Raw genomic sequence first — 20,121 nt, forward strand, 5'->3', positions numbered from 1 at the left:
CTATTCTAGCACTTCTTCAAATTTCTGACCCTCCTACTTAAGCTGATAGCATTCTTCCCAAATCCACAAGAGAAGAATCTATCAGATAATAGATAGATTCTAGAGATACACTGGAAACATGAACATAATTAACACACGTTGTTGTTGTTGTTCATTTGCCCAGTTATGTCTGATTCTTTGCGACCACATGGACACCAGCACACCAGGCTTTTCCAGTTCTTCAAATCTCACAGAGCTTGCTCACATTCATGTCCATTGAGTTCATGTTACCATCCAACCATCTCATCCTCTTTCATCCCCTTCTTCTCCTGCCTTCAATCTTTCCCAGCATAAGGGTCTTTTCTAGTGAATCAACTCTTCTCATCAGATGGTCAAAGAACTGGACCTCCAGCTTCAGCACCAGTCCTTCCAATTAATATTCAGGACTCAATTCCTTTAAGATTGACTGGTTTTCTCTCCTTGCAGTCCAAGGGACTCTCCGAGTCTTCTCCAACACCACAGTTCAAAAGCATCAATTCTTTGGTGCTCAGCATTCTTTATGGTCCAACACTTAAATCCATACAACTATTGGAAAAAACATAGCTTTGGCTAGACAGATCTTCGTCAGCAAAGTAATGTCTCTGCTTTATAATATGCTGTCTAGGTTGGTCATAGCTTTTCTTCCAAAGATCAAGTGCCTTTTAATTTTATGGCTATAGTCACCATCTGCAGTGATTTTGGAGACCTAGAAAATAGTCTCTCACTCTTTTCATTTTTTCCCCATCTGTTTACCATGAAGTGATGGGACCAGATGCCATGATCTTAGGTCTTGAATGTTGAATTTTCTGCCAGCCTTTTCACTCTCCTCTTTCACTTTCATCAAGAGGCTCTATACTTCCTCTTCACTTTCTGCCATTAGGGTGGTGTCATTGGCATATCTGAGGTTATTGATATTTCTCCTGGCAATCTTGATTCAAGCTTGTGCTTCATCCATCTTGGCATTTCACATGAATTAATCTGCATATAAGTTAAATAAGCAGGGTTAAAAAAAATGCAGCCTTGGCATACTGCTTTCCCAATTTGGAAACAATACATTGTTGCATGTCCAGTTCTAACTGCTGCTTCTTAATCTTCATACAGGTTTTGCAGGAGGAAGATAAGGTGGTCTGGTATTCCCATCTCTTGAAGAATTTTCCACAGTTTGTTGTGACCCACACAGTCAAAGACTTTAGTGTAGTCAATGAAGCAGAAGTAGTTGTTTTTCTAGAATTCTCTTGCCTTTTCTATGATCCAACAGATGTTAGCAATGTGATCTCTGGTTCCTTTGCCTTTTCTAAATCCAGATTGAACATCTGGAAGTTCTCGGTTCATGTAATGTTGAAGCACAGCTTGGACAATTTTCAGCATTACTTTCTTAGCATGTGAAATGAGTGAAATTGTGTGGTTTTGAACATTTTTTGTCATTGCCTTTCTTTGGGATTGGAATGAAAATTGACCTTTTCCAGTCCTGTGGCCACTACTGAGTTTTCTAAATTTGCTGGCATATTGAGTGCAGCACTATAACAGCATTATCTTTTAAGATTTAAAATAGCTCAACTCCAATTCCATCACCTCCACTAGCTTTGTTGTAGTGATGCTTTCTAAGGCCCACTTGACTTTATGCTCCAGGAAGTCTGGCTCTTGGTGATTGATCACACCATCATGGTGACCTGGGTGATTAAGATCTTTTTTGTATAGCTCTTCTGTGTATTCTTGCCAGCTATTCTTAATTTCTTCTGCTTCTGTTAGGTCCATACAATTTCTGTCCTTTATTGTGCCCATCTTTTCATGAAAAGTTCCCTCGGTATCTCTAATTTTCTTGAAGACATCTCTAGTCTTTCCCATTCTATTGTTTTCCTCTATTTCTTTGCACTGATCACTGAGGAAGGCTTTATTATCTTTCCTTGCTATTCCTTGGAACTCTGCATTCAGGTTGGTATATCTTTTATTTTCTCCTTTACTGTTAGCTTCTCTTCTTTTTTTAGCTATTTGTAAGGTCTCCTCAGACAACTGTTTTGCCTTTTTGCATTTCTCTTTTTGGAGATGGTTTAAATCTCCATCCATAGCTCTTCAGGCATTCTGTCTGTCAGATGTAATGTCTTGAATCTATTTGAAACTTTAACTGTATAATTGTAAAGGATTTGATTTCAGTCATACCTTAATGGTGTAGTTGTTTTCCCTACTTTCTTCAGTTTAAGCCTGAATTTTGCAATAAGGAGTTCATGATCTGAACAGTAGTCAGATCCCAGTCTTGTTTTTGCTATGTATACAGCTGATTATGGCTCAGATCATGAACCCCTTATTGCCAAATTCAGACTAAAATTGAAGAAAGTAGGGAAAACTACTAGATCATTCAGATGTGACCTAAATAAAATTTCTCATGATTATACAGTGGAATTGAGAAATAGATTTAAGGGACTACATCTGATACTCAATTTCTGATGAACTATGGAATGAGATTCGTGACATTGTACAGGAGACAGGGATCAAGATCATCCCCATGGAAAAGAAATGCAAAAGAGCAAAATGGCTGTCTGAGGAGGCCTTACAAATAGCTGTGAAAAGAAGAGAAGTGAAAAGCAAAGGAGAAAAGGAAAGATATAAGCATCTGCATGCAGAGTTCCAAAGAATAGCAAGAAGAGATAAGAAAGCCTTCCTCAGTGATCAATGCAAAGAAATAGAGGAAAACAACAGAATGGAAAAGACTAGAGATCTCTTCAAGAAAATTAGAGATACCAAGGGAAAATTTCATGCAAAGATGGGCTCGATAAAGGAAAGAAATGGTATGGACCTAACAGAAGCAGAAGATATTAAGAAGAGGTGGCAAGAATACACAGAAGAACCGTACAAAAAAGATCTTCATGACCTAGATAATCATCACGATGGTGTGCTCACTGACCTAGAGCCAGACATCCTGGAATGTGAAGTCAAGTGGGCCTTAGAAAGCATCACTACAAACAAAGCTAGTGGAGGTGATGGAATTCCAGTTGAGCTATTTCAAATCCTCAAAGATAACACTGTGAAAGTGCTGCACTCAATATGCCAGAAAATTTTGAAAATTCAGTAGTGGCCACAGGACTGGAAAAGGTCAGTTTTCATTCCAATACCAAAGAAAGGCAATGCCAAAGAATGCTCAAACTACCACACAATTGCACTCATCTCACACGCTAGTAAAGTAATGCTCAAAATTCTCCAAGCCAGGCTTCAGCAATATGTGAACCGTGAACTTCCAGATGTTCAAGCTGGTTTTAGAAAAGGCAGAGGAACCAGAGACCAAATTGCCAACATCCGCTGAATCAATGAAAAAGCAAGAGAGTTCCAGAAAAACATCTATTTCTGCTTTATTGACTATGCCAAAGCCTTTGCCTGTGTGGATCACAAGAAACTGTGAAAATTCTGAAAGAGATGGGAATACCAGACTACCTGACTTGCCTCTTGAGAAACCTATATGCAGGTCAGGAAGCAACAGTTAGAACTGGACATGGAACAACAGATTGGTTCCAAATAGGAAAAGGAGTACGTCAGGGCTGTATATTGTGACCTTGCGTATTTAACTGACATGCAGAGTACATCATGAGAAACTCTGGGCTGGAAGAAACACAAGATGGGATCAAGATTGCAGGGAGAAATACCAATAACCTCAGATATGCAGATGATATCACCCTTATGGCAGAAAATGAAGAAGAACTAAAAAGCCTCTTGAAGAAAGTGAAAGAGGAGAGTGAAAAAGTTGGCTTAAAGCTCAACATTCAGAAAACGAAGATCATTGCATCTGGTCCCATCACTTCATGGGAAATAGATGGCCAAACAGTGGAAACAGTGTCAGACTTTATTTTTCTGGACCCCAAAATCACTGCAAATGGTGATTGCAGCCATAAAATTAAAAGACGCTTACTCCTTGGAAGGAAAGTTGTGACCAACCTAGATAGCATATTAAAAAGCAGAGACATTACTTCGCCAAAAAAGGTCTGTCTAGTCAAGGCTATGGTTTTTCCTGTGGATCATGTATGGATGTGAGAGTTGGACTGTGAAGAAAGCTGAGTGCCAAAGAATTGATGCTTTTGAACTGTGGTGTTGGAGAACACTCTTGAGAGTCCCTTGGACTGCAAGGAGATCCAAGCAGTCCATCCTAAAGGAGATCAGTCCTGGTTGCTCATTAGAAGGACTGATGCTGAGGCTGAAACTCCAATACTTTGGCCATCTCATGCTAAGAGTTGACTCATTGGAAAAGACTCTGATTCTGGGAGGGATTGGGGGCAAGAGGAGAAGGGGACGACAGAGGATGAGATGCCTGGATGGCATCACCGACTTGATGGATATGAGTTTGAGTAAACTCAGGGAGTTGATGATGGACAGGGAGGCCTGGTGTGCTGCAATTCATGGGGTCACAAAGACTCGGACACGACTGAGGGACTGAACTGAACTGAACTGAGAGCTTCTCCATCTTCGGCTGCAAAGAATATAATCAATCTGATTTCAGTAATGACTATCTGGATATGGTCATTGCTGAACTATTTGTAATAGCAAAAGAAAAAAGGAAAAAAAAAAAAAAACATGGTACATTTACAAAATGGAATTCTAAGTGCCTGTGAAGGGACTCATTTACTTCAATATCCCCTATGACAACAGCAATTAGAGTAAACATTAATTTTATATGCATCTGCCCTAGGTATCACATGTTTGAGGAAGGAGATCAGCCCTGGGATTTCTTTGGAAAGAATGATGCTAAAGCTGAAACTCCAGTACTTTGGCCACCTCACGCGGAGAGTTGACTCATTGGAAAAGACTCTGATGCTGGGAGGGATTGGGAGCAGGAGGAGAAGGGGACAACAGAGGATGAGATGGCTGGATGGCATCACTGATTCGATGGACATAATTTTGAGTAAACTCCGGGAGTTGGTGATGGTCAGGGAGGCCTGGCCTGCTGCAATTCATGGGGTTGCAAAGAGTCAGACACGACTGAGCAACTGAACTGAACAGAACTGAATGACACCTGAAGTAAATACCATGACAGTTAAAGTTAATGCAGGCCATTTCTATTAGGGTATGGTCTCTGAGATCCCAGTTAAATTCCTATAAATTTGTATCTTATGATTACCTTTATATGACACCCCCCCCCCCCCGGCCTTCATACCCCTGTCTCTGGTAACCATCAATATGATCTTTGTTTTTCTGAGTGTTTTTTTTTTTTTTTTTAAAGAGAGATTGCATCTAAATGTGATATCATACAGCATGTATTTGTCTTGTTCTATATCTCTTAGAATGTCCTTAAAACCTAGCCATGTTGTCACACAAAAAATGATTATTTTATTTTTATGGTGAAAAAATACTCCTTTGCATGTTGTTGTTGTCTAGTCACTAAGTCGTATCCAACCCTTGTGACCCTACAAGAACTGTAGCCCGCCAGTCTCATCTGTCCATGGGATTTCCTGGGCAAGAATGCAAGGGTGAGTTGAACTATTTCAAATCCTAAAAGATGACACTGTTAAAGTGCTGCACTCAATATGCCAGCAAATTTGGAAAACCCAGCATTGGCCACAGGACTGGAAAGTGTTGGTTTCATTCCAATCCCAAAGAAAGGCAATGACCAAAAATGTGCAAACTACCTCACAGTTGCAGTCATCTCACATACTAACAAAGTAATGCTGAAAATTCTCCAAATGAGGCTTCAACAGTATGTGAACAGAGAACTTCCAGATGTTCAAATTGGATTTATACAGGGGAACCAGAGATTAAATTGCCATGGCATTTATTGGATCATTAAAAAAGCAAGAGAGTTCCAGAAAAATATCTATATCTGCTTTATTGACTATTCCAAAGCTTTTGACTGTGTGGATCACAACAAACTGTGGACAATTCTTAAAGAGATGGGAATATCAGACCACCTACCTGATGCCTCCTGAGAAATCTGTATGCATGTCAAGAAGCAACAGTCAGAACTGGACATGGAATAATGGGCTGATTCCAAATTGGGGAAGGAGTTCATCAAGGTTGTATATTGTCACCCTGCTTATTTAACTTATATACAGAGTACATCATGCTAAATGCCAGGCTGGATGAAGCACAAGCAGGAATCAAGATTGCCAGGAGAAATATCAGTAATCTCTGATATGCAGATGACATCACCCTCATGGCAGAAAGTGAAGAGGAATTAGAGCTTCTTGATGAAATTGCAAGAGGAGAGTGTAAAAGCTGGCTTAAAACTCAACATTCAGAAAACAAAGATTAGAGCATCTGGTCCCATCACTTCATGGCAAATAGATGAGGAAACAATGGAAACAGTGAGAGACATTATTTTCTTCGGCTCCAAAATCACTGCAGATGATTACTGCAGCCATGAAATTAAAAGACGCTTGCTACTTGGAAGAAAGCTATGACCAAACTTGACAGTATACTAAAAAGCAGAGACATTACTTTTCTGACAAATGTCCATCTAGTCAAAGTTATGGCTTTTCCAGTAGTCATGTATGGAAGTGAGAGCTGGGCCATAAAGAAAACTGAGTACTGAAGAATTGATGTTTTTGAACTGTGGTGTTGGAGAAGACTCTTGAGAGTCCCTTGGACTGCAAGGATCAAACCAGGCAATCTTAAAGCAAGTCAACCTTGAATATTCATTGGTAGGACTGATGTTGAAGCTTAAGCTCCAATATATTGGCTACCTGATGCAAAGAACTGACTCTTAGAAAAGGCCCAGATGGTGGGAAATATTGAAGGCAGGAGGAGAAGGGGACAACAGAGTATGAGATGGTTGGATGGCATCACTGACTCGACCGACATGAGTTTGAGCAAGCTCTGGGAGTTGGTGATGGACAGGGAAGCCTGGCGTGCTACAGTCCATGGAGTCAGAAAGATTCAGACACGACTGAGTGACTGAACTGAACTGAACTGAATACTGACATGGATTGCCACTTCCTTCTCCAGGGGATCTTCCCTATCCAGGGATTGAAACCACACCTCCTGCATTACAGGCAGATTCTTTATTGCTTAGCCACCTGTGAAGCTCATTCCAAGATATATATATTTTATTATTGCATATATCTTATATATAATAAGATGGAATATGGTTCAACTATATACATATCAACTACATATGATATATATCATTATATATGATATTATAAAAATATCAATATTCTTCAACTGTGTATATATATATAAAAATATTGAAGTGTGTGTGTGTATATATATATATATACACACACACACATACATATACTTCTTTCTACCCATTCATCTGTCAGTGGACATAGAGGCTATATGCATGCCTTGGTTCTTGTAAATAATGCTCCGGTATCACTTCTATATAGTGTTTTTTTTTTTTTTCTTTAGATAGGAGGACCAAAGTACAATTGCTGCATTCATATGGTAGTTCTATTTCTAATTTTTTATAGAACCTCCATACTCTTTTCTGATGAACCATCCCACTAACAATGCAATGCACTAGAGTACCCTTTCATCACATCCTCATGCATATATTTATCTCCTGTCTTCTTGATGATAAAACTTTAGGTGGTATCTCATTGTAATTTTGTTTTGCATTACAATCATCCCTAATGATGAGTGATACTGTGCACTTTTTGATGTACCTGTTGGTCATTCGTTTATCTTCTTTGGAAAAATGATCTTTCAGGTCCTTTGCTCCTTTTAATTAGATTATTGTGTGTTTTTTTCTTAACCATATTTTATATATGGTTAGTATTTTTATATTCTATAAGTAATCTTTCCATCCTGTACATCATCTCTTTTGTTATGCAGTAAAGTTTAACTTTGATATAGATCCACTTGTTTCATTTTGTTGCTTGTATTTTAGGTGCCACGTTGAAAAAAAAAAAAAAAAACATTGCCAAGACCCTGTCAAGGAAATGTTTGTCATGTTTTCTTCTAGGAATTTTATTATCTTTGGTCTTACATTTAAGTCTTTAATACATTTTGAGTTAATTGCTGTGACTGGTCTAGTATGGGGGGTCTAGTTTTATTCTTTTACAAGTAATATCCAATTTTCCCAACACCAATTATTAAAGAGACAGTCTTTTCTCCATTGAGTATTTATGGCTTCCTTCTCAAGTAATATTTGGAGGTATGCATGGGTTTATTTGGGCTTCCCTGGTGGCTCAGACAGTAAAGAATCTGCCTGCAATGTGGGAAACTCGAGTTTGTTCCCTGGGTTGGGAAGATCCCCTGGAGAAAGGAATGGCTACTCACTCTAGTATTCTTGCCTGAAGAATTCCAGGGATAGAGGAGCCTAGCAGGCTACAGTCCATAGGGTCGCAAAGAGTCTGACATGACTGAGTGACTAACACTTGCACTTGCTTGCACTTGCATAAATTTATTTACTGGCTCTCAATTCTGCTACATTAGTCTAGGATTCTTTTTTAATGCTGGTACCATGCTGCTTTGATTATTATAGTTTTATAATACAGTTTGAAATCAGGAAGTATAATGCCTCTTGCTTTGCTTTTCTACCTCAGGATTACTTTCACTTCTTGGGGTTTTTTGTGGTTCCATATAAATTTCTAGAATTGTTTACTACTTCTGTAAAAGCATTGGAATCTTGATTACGATTGCACTGAATCTATAGATGGTTTGAATGGACATTTTAACAATACAATTTTTTCCAATCCACAAACATGGAATACGTTTATATTTATTTTTGTCTTTTTCAATGTCTCTCATCAGTGACTTAGAATTTTCATTGTAGAGATTTTCACTTCCTTGGCTAAATTTATTCCAAAATGCTTTATTGTATTAGATGCTATTTTATACTGGACAGTTTCTTTTTTTTTTTTTTCAGGTAATTTGTTATTAGTACACACCAACAATACTGATTTTTGTATGTTAATTTTGTATGCTGGCATTTAACTAAATGGATAAATTAGATGTAACAAAATTTTGGTAGAGTACTTGGGTTTTCTATACATAAAATCATGTCATCTAGAAATAGAGACAATTTTAATTCTTCCTTTTCAATTCTAATGCTTTTTATTTCTTTTTCTTCCCTGACTGCTCTGACTGGGACTTCTAGTATTAGAAGTGATGATGATGAGGAGTGTTGATTAGGAGTGATGAAGGTGGAAACCCTTGTCTTGTTCCTTATCTTAGAGGAAAAGTTCTCAAATTTTCACCATTGGGTATGATATTACTAATAGTTTGCCACATATTACTTGTATGCGGTTGAAATAAATCCTTTTTATAACTGATATGTTCAGAATTTTCATTATTCTGTGTTAATTTGTCTGCCGAATTTTGTCAAGTGCTTTTTCTGCATCTATTGAGATGATACAATTCTTTCATTTCACTATATTAATGTGATGTATCATATTGATTAAGATATATATATCTTACTTTCACCTCAGGATAAATCCTATTTTATCATGATGAATAATTATTTTAATCTACTACTGAATTCCAGTTGCTAGTATTTTATTAAGATATTTTGTAGGTTTTTTTTTTTTTTTTTGGCATGTCAGATCTTAGTTCCCCAAACAGAGATTGAACTCATACCTCCTGCATTGGAAGTGCAGAGTGTCTTAATCACTGGACTACCAGGATAGTGCTGAGAAGTTTTGTTTCTATATTCATCAGGGATATGAGCCAGTAGATTCCCTCTGTAGTAGTCTTCATTTATGGTTTTCATATCAGGATAATGCTGTACTTGAGAGGGTCCCCTGGTTTTAATGTTTTGGAAAAGTTTAAAAAGGATTTCTGTCAATTTTTCTTTAAATTTTTGGTAAAATTCACCAGTGAAGCTATCTGATCTTGAGTTTTCCTTCATTCAGTTCAGTTCAGTTCAGTCGCTCAGTCATGTCCGACTCTTTGCGACCCCATGAACTTCAGCATGCCAGGCTTCCCTGTTGATCACCAACTCCCAGAGTTTACTTAAATTCATGTCCATTGAGTCGGTGATGTCATCCAACCATCTCATCCTCTGTCATCCCCTTCTCCAGCCTTCAATCTTTCCCAGCATCAGAATCTTTTCAAATGAGTCAGCTCTTCACAAGTGACCAAAGTATTGGAGTTTCAGCTTCAACATTAGTCCTTCCAATGAATATTTAGGATTGGTTTCCTTCAGGATAGACTGGTTTGATCTCCTTGCAGTTCAAGGGACTCTCAAGAGTCTTTTCCAACAGCACAGTTCAAAAGCATCAATTCTTTGGCACTCAGTTTTCTTTATAGTCCAACTCTCACATCCATACATGACTACTGCAAAAACCATAGCCTTAACTAGAAGGACCTTTGTTGGTTTCCTTCATTGGGAGATTTTTATTACTGATTCAATCCCATTACTAGTAAATGGTCTATTCAGATTTTTATTTCTTTCTAATTCAGTTTCAGTAAATTATACATTTACAATAATTCCTCCATTTTTTCTAGGTTGACTAGTTTGTTGGTGTATAGTTTTTCATAGTAGTCTCTTATGATCCATTGAATTTCTGTGGCATTAAATTTAATGTCTCCTTTTTTTATTTATAGTTTTATTGGCTTGGCTTCTTTCTCTTATTTTCTTTGTGGACTAGGTAAGGGATTGCTAATTTTGTTTATCTTTTCTATGAATAACTGTAATTTTAGTTAAGCTTTTCTATTGTTTTTCTGTCTTCTATTTAATCTATTATGGTGTGGTCTTTATCATTTCCTTTCTTCTGCTGAATTCAGGCTAATTTTGTTCTTTTTTATACTTTCCTAATGAATAGGGTTAGGGTTTTATTTAAGATTTTTTTTGCTTCTTAAAGTAGGTGTTCATTGCAACGAAAAGAATAAAATACTTAGGAATTTATCTACCTAAAGAAACCAAAGACCTATATATAGAAAACTATAAAACACTGGTGAAAGAAATCAAAGAGGACACTAATAGATGGAGAAATATACCATGTTCATGGATTGGAAGAATCAATATACTGAAAATGAGTATACTACACAAAGCAATTTGTAGATTCAATGCAATCCCTATCAAGCTACCAACGGTATTCTTCACAGAGCTAGAAAAAATAATTTCACAATTCGTATGGAAATACAAAAAACCTCAAATAGTCAAAGCTATCTTGAGAAAGAAGAATGGAACTGGAGGAATCAACCTGCCTGACTTCAGGCTCTACTACAAAGCCACAGTCATCAAGACAGTATGGTACTGGCACAAAAACAGAAATATAGATCAATGGAACAAAATAGAAAGCACAGAGATAAATCCATGCACCTATGGACACCTTATCTTTGACAAAGGAGGCAAGAATATACATTGGATTAAAGACAATCTCTTTAACAAGTGGTGCTGGGAAAACTGGTCAACCACTTGGAAAATAATGAAACTAGAATACTTTCTAACATCATACACAAAAATAAACTCAAAATGGATTAAAGATCTAAACATAAGACCAGAAACTATAAAACTCCTAGAGGAGAACATAGGCAAAACACTCTCCGACATACATCACAGCAGGATCCTCTATGACCCACCCCCCAGAATATTGGAAATAAAAGCAAAAATAAACAAATGGGACCTAATTAAACTTAAAAGCTTCTGCACAACAAAGGAAACTATAAGCAAGGTGAAAAGACAGCCTTCAGAATGGGAGAAAATAATAGCAAATGAAGCAACTGACAAACAACTTATCTCAACAATATACAAGCAACTCCTGCAGCTCAATTCCAGAAAAATAAATGATCCAATCAAAAATGGGACAAAGAACTAAATATACATTTCTTCAAAGAAGACATACAGATGGCTAACAAACACATGAAAAGATGCTCAACATCACTCATTATTAAAAAATTGCAAATCAAAACCCCCATGAGGTACCATTTCACGCCAGTCAGAATGGCTGCTATCCAAAAATCTACAAGCAATAAATGCTGGAGAGGGTGTGGAGAAAAGGGAACCCTCTTACACTGTTGGTGGGAATGCAAACTAGTACAGCCACTATGGAGAACAGTGTGGAGATTCCTTAAAAAACTGCAAATAGAACTGCTTTATGACGCAGCAATCCCACTGCTGGGCATAAACACTAAGGAAACAAGAACTGAAAGAGACACGTGTAGCCCAATGTTCATTGCAGCACTGTTTATAATAGCCAGGACATGGAAGCAACCTAGATGTCCATCAGCAGATGAATGGATAAGAAAGCAGTGGTACATAAACACAGTGGAGTATTACTCAGCCATTAAAAAGAATACATTTGAATCAGTTCTAATGAGGTGGATGAAACTGGAGCCTATTATACAGAGTGAAGTAAGCCAGAAAGAAAAGCACCAATACAGTATACTAACACATATATATGGAATTTAGAAAGATGGTAACAATAACCCTGTATATGAGATAGCAAAGGAGACACTGATGTATAGAACAGTCTTTGGACTCTGTGGGAGAGGGAGAGGGTGGGAAGATTTGGGAGAATGGCATTGAAACATGTATAATATATATATGAAATGAGTCACCAGTCCAGGTTTGATGCATGATCTTGGATGCTTGGGGCTGGTGCACTGGGATGACCCAGAGGGATGGTATGGGGAGGGAGGAGGGTTCAGGATTGGGAACACATGTATACCTGTGGCAAATTCACGTTGATATATGGCAAAACCAATGCAATATTGTAAAGTTTTAAAAAAAAGTTGGTGTTTATTACTGTGAACTTTCTTTTTATAATTGCTCTTTTGCATGCTATAAATTCTGGTATATTGTTTCAATTTTCATTTGTTTCAAAAACAACTTTTTAAATTTTTTTCCTTTAATTTCTTCTTTGACCCATTGGTTGTTCAGGAGAGTCTTTTTTCCATATGTTTATGAATTTTCTATTTTTCCTCTTGTTGATTTTGAGTTGTATGCCATTGTGATCAGAGAAGATACTTGGTATGATTTCAATCTTCTTGAAATTGCTAAAGTTTGTTTTCTGGCCTAATATATGATCTAACCTAGAAAAAGATTCTATGTGTGCTTGTGGGGGAAAAAAAGTGTAATCTGATGTTGTCGGATAGAGCGTTCTGTGTATGTCTGTGAAGCTCATTAGGTCTATAGTGTCAATCAAATATACTATTTCCTTATTCATTCTTGTTTGGATGAGCTATCCACTGTTGATAGTGAAGAATTAAAATGTCCAACTATTATTGTATTGCTATATATTTATCATTTTACCTATGTTGTTTTGCTTTACATATTTAGGTGATCTCATGTCAGGTAAGTAAATATTTAAATTATTATACTGGGCTTGCCAAAAGGTTTGTTTGTGTTTTCTGTAACATCTTATGGAAAAACTCAAACTGTTGTCCAGCCCAATATCTTCTTGATGTATTGACCACTTTCTCATAATAAAATGATCTTATTTTTTTTTCTCATTTTTTAGTTTATAGTCTTTGATAATTTTTCCTGAAATGTCTTTTCCCATCCCTTCACTCTCAGTCTATGTGTGTCTTTAATGCTAAAGTCAGCTTCTTATAGGGAGCATATAATTGGACTTTTCAGGCTTTTAAAGTTAATTCAGTCATTCTATATCTTTTAAATATAAAATTTAATCTGTTTGTATTTAAAGTTATTGGTAAGTAAAGTTTTCAGTTCAGTTTAGTTCATTTCAGTCGCTCAGTCGTGTCTGACTCTTTGCGACCCCATGAATCGCAGCACGCCAGGCCTCCCTGTCCATCACCAACTGCCGGAGTTCACTCAAATTCAAGTCGATCGAGTCAGTGATGCCATCCAGCCATCTCATCCTCTGTCGTCCCCTTCTCCTCCTGCCTCCAATCCCTCCCAGCATCAGAGTCCTTTCCAATGAGTCAACTCTTTGCATGACGTGGCCAAAGTACTGGAGTTTCAGCTTTAGCATCATTCCTTCCAAAGAACACCAAGGACTGATCTCCTTTAGGATGGACTGGTTGGATCTCCTTGCAGTCCAAGGGGCTCTCAAGGGCCTTCTCCAACATCACAGTTCAAAAGCATCAATTCTTTGGTGCTCAGCCTTCTTCACAGTCCAACTTTCACATCCATACATGACCACTGGAAAAACCATAGCCTTGACTAGATGGATCTTTGTTGACAAAGTAATGTCTCTGCTTTTGAATATGCTATCTAGGTTGGTCATAACTTTCCTTCCAAGGAGTAAGCGTCTTTTAATTTCATGGCTGCAGTCACCATCTTCAGTGATTTTGGAGCCCAGAAAAATAAAGTCTGACACTGTTTCCACTGTTTCCCCATCTATTTCACATGAAGTGATGGGGCCAGATGCCATGATCTTCGTTTTCTGAATGTTGAGCTTTAAGCCAACTTTTTCACTCTCCTCTTTCAATTTCATCAAGAGGCTTTTTAGTTCCTCTTCACTTTCTGCCATAAGGGTGGTGTCATCTGCATATCTGAGGTTATTGCTATTTCTCCTGGCAATCTTGATCCCAGCTTGTGCTTCTCCCAGCCCAGCGTTTCTCATGATGTATTCTGCATATAAGTTAAATAAGCAGGGTGACAATATACAGTACTCCTTTTCCTATTTGGAACCAGTCTGTTGGTTCATGTCCAGTTCTAACTGCTGCTTCCTGACCTGCATGTATGTTACTCAAGAGGTGGGTCAGGTGGTCTAGTATTCCCCTCTTTTTCAGAATTTTCCACAGTTTATTGTGATCCACACAGTCAAAGGCTTTGTCATAGTCAATAAAGCAGACTCTGCACATGGACATCACTAGATGGTCAACACCGAAATCAGATTGATTATATTCCTTGCAGCCAAAGATGGAGAAGCTCTATACAGTCAGCAAAAACAAGACTGGGATCTGACTGTGGCTCAGATCATGAACTCCTTATTGCCAAATTCAAACTTAAATTGAAGTAAAGTTTTATTATTGTTATTTTGTTCATTGTTTTCTGATTGTTCTGAAGATCAATTATTCCTTGTTTCTTATTCTATTGGCCTGTGTGTTTGTGCATGTGTGTGAGATTTGATGACTTTTGGTATTAATATCTATGACTTCTTTATTCTGTTCTTCTGTGTAACTATTAGAGGATTTTTCTTTGTGGTTACCCTGAGGCTTATATGACATATCTTAAATTTATAGCACCTCATTTTATACTGAACACATCTTCAAGAGAACTCGTAACATTTCACACTTCTACTTATCTTTACTTTCACATTTAAGTTAATACTGTTACAATTTAGTCTTTTTGCTTTGTGTAATTAAGAGAATATTGTAGTTATTATTTTTGCTATGTTCTTTTTTAACTTTTAAACTAAAATTGCAAGTAAATTATGCACCACTATTAGCATATTGTAGAAACTAACTATGCTTACATAGTTACCATTTCCAGTGAGATTTATGCTACCCTTTAATATTTTTATGGTGCTAATTAGCATTCTTTTATTTCCACTCAAAGAACTCTCTTCAGCATTTCTTACAAAGCATTTCTGGTGATAATGAACTCCTTCAGCTTTTGTTTGGGAAATTCTTTATCCCTTCTTCATTTCTGAAGGACAGATTCACTAGGTATATCATTCTTGGTTGACAGTTATTTTACTTCAATATTTTGAATGTCATCCTATTTCCTTCTGGCCTGAAAAGTTCTCTTTGAGGGATCTGCTAATAGTCTTATGATGGTTCCTTGTATGCAACGACTTTTTTTACTCTTGCTGCTCTTAAAATTCTCTTTGTCTTTGATTTTTGAAAATTTAATGAGAATATGTCTCCTTGTATTCTTACTTGAATTCAACCTATTTGAGATATTCTGTGCTTCATGGACATATATGTCCATCTCTCTTCCCAGGCTTGGAAAGTTTTTAGCCACTTTTGGTTTATGTTTCTTCTGCATCTTGCTCTTTCTCTTGCCCTTCTGGAATTGTCATAACATATACATACATATATATATATATATATATATATATATATATATATATTCCCACTCTGTTCTGTGATTCCTGTAGGCTTTCTTTACTCTTTGGCATTCTTTTTTTTTTTTTTTTTTAACTTCTCTTACTGGTTAATTTCTAATGTCATAACCTCCAGATTGATGGTTGTTTCCCTCTACATGGTTGAGTCTACTTCTGAAAATCTCTATTGAATTCTTTAATTCAGTTTTCTTAATTTATTTTTTAACTCTAGAACTTTTAATGTGTGTGTGTATGTGTGTTTGTGGTTAGTATTTCCATATTGAACTTCTGATTTTACTCAGGCAATTTTTTCCTAATTTTGTTTAGTTTATGTTTATTTTCTTATAGTTCACTAAGCTTCCTTAAGCGGTTTATTCTGAATTATTTGACAGTAAATAGATCTCCATTTCTTTAAGATCAGTTGAAATTTCAATAGTTTTTTTTTGTGTGTGTGTGGTGTCAAATTTACCTGATTTTTTGTGACCTTTGGGTCCTTAATTTAAAAAGGGGGAGGGGGTCTGATTTTTTAAAGTAATTGAGCTCCTTTTCCAGACTTTACAGGTTTTCTTCTTCATTAATTAACTCATTTTGGGTTTCTGTGTGTCTCCTGGTAGTGTCCTTGTCAAATGGGACATCTATTATGGTTTGTTTTGGGATGAAACAACAATTTGAGCTCCGACATCAAGGATGAGGGGGTGTTCATCTTGCTGAGAACAGTTGGTTGGGACTTCTGGCTTAGTTTCCTACCCAAGTACGGCTGTAAGTTTGGCTTCATGATTGTCTGGATTCTCTGATCAGGTTTACTAGTTAGTTAGGGTGGGTACTATATTCAATAGTAGATGTGGCTATGAATTAGTTTCCCTGACTTAGAAGGACAATAAGATGGAGCCTAGAATCTGAACAGCTCATTGTAGAACTTGCCAGGAGAAATATCAATAACCTCAGATATGCAGATGACACCACCCTTATGGCAGAAAGTGAAGAGGAACTAAAAAGCCTCTTGATGAGAGTGAAAGAAGAGAGTGAAAAAGTTGGCTTAAAGCTCAACATTCAGAAAACGAAGATCATGGCATCTGGCCCCATCACTTCATGTGAAATAGATGGGGAAACAGTGTCAGACTTTATTTTTCTGGGCTCCAAAATCACTGCAGATGGTGACTGCAGCCATGAAATTAAAAGACGCTTACTCCTTGGAAGGAAAGTTATGACCAACCTAGATAGCATATTCAAAAGCAGAGACATTACTCTGCCAGCAAAAGCCCATCTAGTCAAAGCTATGGTTTTTCCAGTGGTCATGTATGGATGTGAGAGTTGGACTGTGAAGAAGGCTGAATGCTGAAGAATTGATGCTTTTGCACTGTGGTATTGGAGAAGACTCTTGAGAGTCCCTTGGACTGCAAGGAGATCCAACCAGTTCATCCTAAAGGAGATCAGTCCTGGGTGTTCATTGGAAGGACTGATGCTGAAGCTGAAACTCCAATACTTTGGCCACCTCATGATAAGAGCTGACTCATTGGAAAAGACTCTGATGCTAGGAGGGATTGGGGGCAGGAGGAAAAGGGGACGACAGAGGATGAGATGGCTGGATGACATCACTGACTCAGTGGAAATGAGTTTGAGTGAACTCCAGGAGTTGGTGATGGACAAGGAGGTGTGGCTTGCTGCGATTCATGGGGTCGGACACAACTGCGCAACTGAACTGAACTGAGTAGTAACATGTCACTTCTAGCAGAATTTGAAGCCTATATTACACTGACAATATTGGTGAAAGCAGCATATCTCAAACCCAGCTGAACTCCTCAGTGAACTGACTCAAAATTTCATACTAACAATCTGACAGGAAAAGACACAAACACATTTTCAAGCATAAATACTACTTTTCTCAGTGTTTTCTATTCATTTTGTTTGGCATTCAACCAAAATTTTGAGATACACACCATAAAAAAGGGGAAAAAAATCAAGATAACAGCCAATGAAGAGAATCAGACACAGAGCTGACTAAGATGCTGGAACATTCAGAAAGGAATTTGAAAATAACTGATTAATAAGTTGAAGAATCAAGTGAAAAAGGGAGACTACAAGCATGAACTGATGGCTAATTCAGCAGAGATATAGACATCACAAAAAAAGTCAAATGGGACTGTGACCCAGGGAATATGGTATCTCTCACTGAATGCAATTATAAATTTTTAAGAGAATGCATGGGTCAGTTTATCTGAAGACTAAAGATGCTTATGGTGGTGGCTGGGCAGATGCCTAGAACTCTGATGATAAAGAACAAGTCTTTCTGCAGAGAGGAGCTGTGGTCCTAAGATCACTGGGAAAATCCTCATTGCCTTTTTCTTTCTTCTTCTGTCCTCCCCCAACTGGGACCTGAAAGAAAACAGTAATAAAAAGAATGTAAGAAGATATTGGGGAAGTGAAGAGGAAAGATTAAAAGAAATCACTGAGAGGAGGGAGATGAAGAAAGTAATCCTGTATAATCATGTATAAACTTCTGGACTCACACTCAACTGTGCATGCACATATCTGACCATAACAACAAGTCTAAAGCTTTGAGACTTGAGTTACAGAGTAGACTACCACCCAGGTCTCATGTTTGGACTGATTCAAACTCATCTTCAAAAACTTAAAAATTGACATTGGAACCATAGCATGCAAAATGTAAGTTGAAATTTGTAATCTGAACATAACACAATACATTAAAAAATCATGAAAAATAAATCAAAGTTCACTTTGAAATTTAAAAATGCTTAGTTTCATAACATAGGAATCAAATGATCCAGGATAAGATCCAAAATTACTTGTCACACACACACACATACAGACATGAAAATTTTAAATCATAAAGAGAAAGATAACTAACAAATGCTAACTCGGAGATAATGCAGAAGTTGGAATTATCAGATAAAACTTTGCAAAAACTAAATTTAGGGTGGTCCTAAGATGGTGGAGGAATGGGATTGGGGAGACTACTTTCTCCCCCACAAATTCATTGAAAGAAAATTTGAGCACCGAGCAAATTCCACAGAACAACTTCTGAATGCTGGCAGTAGATATCAGGCACCCAGAAAAGCACCCCATTGTCTTTGAAAGGAGGTAAGACAAAATATTAAAGATAAAAAGAGGGACAAAAGAGGTAGGGATGGAGATGTGTCTCGGGAAGGGAGTCTTAAAAAAGAGAGGTTTCCAAAAACCAGGAAACACTCTCTGGCAGGTCTGTAGTGAGCCTTGGAATCTCAGAGGGCAAAATAACTGGGAGGAAAGATAAATAAATAATTAAAACCCACAGATTACGTGGCCAACAGCAATTCCCAGAGGTGCAACAGCCCAGATGCTCACATCCCCCACTAGCAAGAAGGGGAGGGACAGGGAGGAGAGGGCCTGAATGCCCTGAGGGCAATCTGAGGGAACTAGCTTGAGATAGTAACCCAGACTGTGGGATAGCTATCCTGGGATCCCTGGAAAAAGCCCTAACCACCGCCAGGCATGCCCACAGACCAAAGGACTGAGCAGAACCAGCCAGCTGCAACCAGCCCATCCCCTGCCTGAGACAGGCAGGCGAGGACAGCCAGAGCCGGAAGGGGGCAATCGCGGCCCCAAAGAGGCATCCTATACCAAACTGCAAGCAGACTTCCTTGCTAACCAAGACTTCTTGGGATTCTGGACAGTCAATATCCTCTGGGAGGTTCACAGCTAGAGATTAGCTTCCCAGAAGAGAGAAGCCATGCCCATTTTACACCCAGAAAACCGAGCAGCTGGGATGGGGGAGGGGATAAGTCACAACCTTCAACTGGGGGTGACTATGCCTGCCAAGGACCTGGTCACTTGAGCTGCTCGGACCTGGGATGGGCACAAAACGCAGGCCCAACCAAGTCTGTACATTTGTGAAGTACCCGAGAACCTGAACCTTAGTGGCTTAGACCTGGGAAGTGCATGCAAACCAGGGCCCACATCAGACAGTTCCTGGCAGAGCAACCTAGAGTCTGAGCAGTGTAGACTGGTAAAGCACACACGCCATGAGCAGGGGCAAACCCAGTGTGGCTGAAGCATGGTGAACACACACTAGTGATATTTGTTTGCAGTGTTCCTCCCTCCCCAAAGCATGGCTGAACAAGCGAGCCTAAAAAAAAAAAAGTGACCACCACTGTGCCCCTTGTGTCAGGGCAGAAATTAGACACTGAAGAGACCAGCAAACAGAAGAAGCTAACATAAACAGAGGGAACCACTTTGGAAGTGAGAGGTACAATAGATTAAAACCCTGTAGTTAGCACCGACT

Source organism: Bubalus bubalis, chromosome X (genome assembly GCF_019923935.1).
Source record: "Bubalus bubalis isolate 160015118507 breed Murrah chromosome X, NDDB_SH_1, whole genome shotgun sequence".
NCBI lineage: Eukaryota > Metazoa > Chordata > Mammalia > Artiodactyla > Bovidae > Bubalus > Bubalus bubalis.